At 39.6% G+C, this 3,495-nt stretch overlaps 1 protein-coding gene across 1 annotated transcript in view; it reads left to right on the plus strand.

The window, feature by feature from the left end:
• The window catches only part of LOC138958418 (RUN and FYVE domain-containing protein 2-like), a gene marked incomplete in the record, with an annotated part of 79,573 nt that overhangs the window by 49,889 nt on the left and 26,189 nt on the right, over window positions 1-3,495 (plus strand).

The raw sequence follows: 3,495 nt of genomic DNA on the forward strand, positions 1-3,495 counted from the left end.
AATGAGATGGGTAGACACTGAAGAGAGAGAAAGGGGGGGGGGGGGGGGGTAGACATCGAAAAGAGAGACGTAGAGAGAGAGATAGGTGGATATATCGAAGAGAGTGATAGATATGGGTAGACATAAAAGAGACATAGAGAGAAACAGAGAGAGAGGAAGAGACAGAAAGACGGATATAGATGAACAGAGAGACAGAGATAGAGAGAGAGGGAACAATGGGTAAACATTAAAGAGAGAGACAGATAGAGAGAGAGATGGGTAGACCTTGAAGAGAAAGAGAGAGAAAGAAAGATGGGTAGACATCGAAGAGAAATTAAGAGAGAGAGATAGAGCAATGGGTAGACATTTGAAAGAGAGACAGAGGTAGAGATGGGTCGAATTTGAAGAGTGAGAGAGAGACGGGTAGACATCGAAGCGATAGATGAGATATAGAAAAATGGGTAAACATTTAAGAGATAGAGAGAGATGGGTCGAATTTGAAGAGAGAGAGAGAGGTGGTCAGACATTGAAGAGAGAGAGAGAGAGAGAGAGAGAGAGAGAGAGAGAGAGGTGGTCAGACATTGAAGAGAGAGAGAGATATCGAGAGAGATAGAGGGGGGGGGGGGGGGGGGACATCAAAGAGAGAGAGATATCGAGGTATGAGTGCCTGTGAGCGTCAGCACGATAATTTGCATTTTTTTTTATATACGTCAGTTGATTGCTGATGTCACCGCGCTTGGCATCCGCAACATTCTTGGTGATTGGATTGTTTGTTTGTGTGTTCGTTTTTCAAAATTTAATATAATTTGGATATGTTCACCAAGGAACTGTCGCTTCCAAATTAAAATGGTAAGTTTTTTCCTCAAACGTATATGCTTCCAGAATAAAAACAAAAAACACACACATAAGAATAGTTAGTTTATGAAACCTTTAAACATTCGCAAGTACGTTGACCCAATGGTCTTGAGCGTGGACAGACAAAATAATAATGAATATGAGATGAACAGCACTTATCTGCTAATGACATTGTTTTTCGATCTCTGGCAAGGCAGGCGAAAACAATCAAAAATTGTACGCTTTCAGTATTTTCACTTTTACCACAGAGTGGTACGGAGGGTATAGAGCACACAAAAAAACACCTCATAAACTGATTGCTTCAAACGGCAGTTGGAATACAATTGTTTTCAACAAGAAGAGGAAGTGATCTTTAGATTATCATGTTATCGTGCCGTTACATGGCATCAGGGTTTTTGTTTCTTGCTCGTTGTGTTAATCAGTCTGCGCAAGTCAATAGAACAGTGCGGGGGGTGGTGGAATTCGAAAAGGAACAGAAACAGACGAGGAAAGAAAAAAGCAGAAAGGGAGAAGAGAGGAAAGAAGTATAAACGAAGTTGGGAACGAAAGATTCGGTAGAGGATAGCTTTTCGTGTGCGAATCTCAACTTCTAACGTTTGTTTAGAATAGCATTTGGACGTTTATCATAACATCTTATGTCCATTTTGAAAATGGCTTTTCTTTAGTTTATTTTTGCCTTCGTTAAAACATTTTGTGTTGACTGTTTATTCGAACATCTTGTGTCTAGTTTTGTTTATATTCATGTGGTCAGTTTCTTTCTGATGTATTTCTGAGGCAGCATATAATACAGTTGCATCATGAAGATAATATCCAACTTGGCCACGCAGTGTAGACGTGTTTCATGTCTTCTGAACACTTTCTTCTTCTGGCAGCGAAAACAGCAAGCACGGAGAGTCAAGCCTGGTGCTTTGGTGTTCTGTATTGTTATTCCCACTTTTAGGGCATTGTGTGACTTATTTCACCAACGAGAATAACGTTCTGATTTTAACAGACCGTCTGATTGTTAAAGCTGTCAAATCGAGATCCTTTTTACATTTAGTCAAGTTTTGACTAAATGTTTTAACGTAGAGGGGGGAATCGAGACGAGGGTCGTGTATGTGTGTATGTGTGTGTGTGTGTGTGTGTGTGTAGAGCGATTCAGAGAAAACTACTGGACCGATCTTCATGAAACTTGACATGAGAGATCCTGAGTATGGTATCTCCAGACTTTTTTTCATTTTTTTTTATAAATAGCTTTGATGACGTCATATCCGGCTTTTCGTGAAAGTTGAGGCGGCACTGTCACGCTCTCATTTTTCAACCAAATTGGTTAAAATTTTGTTCAAGTAATCTTCGACGAAGGCCGGACTTTGGTATTGCATTTCAGCTTGGAGGCTTAAAAATTAATTAATGAGTTTGCTCATTAAAGTTGTCATTAAAATCGAATTTTCGCAAACAGACTTAAAATTGATTGCATCGTATTCCTCATCATATTCTGAATCTAAAAATATATACATATATCATGTTTACTCTTAAAATGTGATCACAATTAACGAAAATCAATTAATAAGTCTTACGATAAAAATTTAAGAAATCGATCCAAAAATGATTTCATCTTATTCTTTATCATTTCCTGATTCCAAAAACATATAGATATGATAGGTTGTATTCAAAACAAGCTCCGAAAGTTAACAAGAATACAGAAAAGCGCGCTTTCCTGCTTAGCACAATACGCTACCGCGCTATTCTGGCGTGTTAATTTCACTGCGTTTTGCACGTGGAAGGTGAGCGATTTCCTTCTCGCGGGGATTGACGAAGCTGTACTGTCTTGGTGAAAAACTACAGTGCGTTAAGTTTCATTTCGTGAGTTCGACAGCTTGACTAAATGTAGTAATTTCGCCTTACGCGACTTGTTGTTATTGCATTAAAAATGTTCGAAACAAACTGAACTTTTGATTATAAAATAATAGGGTGGCTTCTTCTTCAGAATGATACTTCTGTTTTCTTAATACAGTGACTTTACAATGTTAAAAGTAACAAAAAGCAAATTCTAAGTAACCAGCGAAGCTAAATTAGCGGCATCGTACTCGCAGAATTGCTTATAAAACAAGAGGCGAAGCCATCAAGGCTCACGTAAGAAATCGACAAACAGTAACACACACACACACACACACACACACACACACACACACACACACACACACACACACACACACACACACACACACACACACACACACACACACACACACACACACACACAGAAAGAGCATAGGTGAAACTGTGCAAGAAAGCGAGACACTAGATCTAGATCTGTCTGTCTGCATGTAGCCTACTTACAGGGACACGACTGCCAACTAGTCTCGGCCCGCTCAAAATAATAATGACCGAGACTTTCAGTACTTCCTTCGCGTGACGTCTAACCCTCTTACGTCATAATGTGACGTCAATGTAATGTGACGTCTTCAAATGTTAGAGTTTCTACCACAGACATACACACGCACGCACGCACATACGCACATACGCACGCACGCACAGACAGACAAAGTTACGATCGCATAGGCTACACTTACGTGAGCCAAAAATGTGTGTCGCAATTGACAGGTAAAAGGGAAATCTATTATTTCTAATATGCTGACCGTTAGCAACTAATAAGAGACATGTCTCGGAACTTATATCTTC

The sequence above is a fragment of the Littorina saxatilis genome, linkage group LG2 (assembly GCF_037325665.1).
Source record: "Littorina saxatilis isolate snail1 linkage group LG2, US_GU_Lsax_2.0, whole genome shotgun sequence".
Classification (NCBI taxonomy): Eukaryota; Metazoa; Mollusca; class Gastropoda; order Littorinimorpha; family Littorinidae; genus Littorina; species Littorina saxatilis.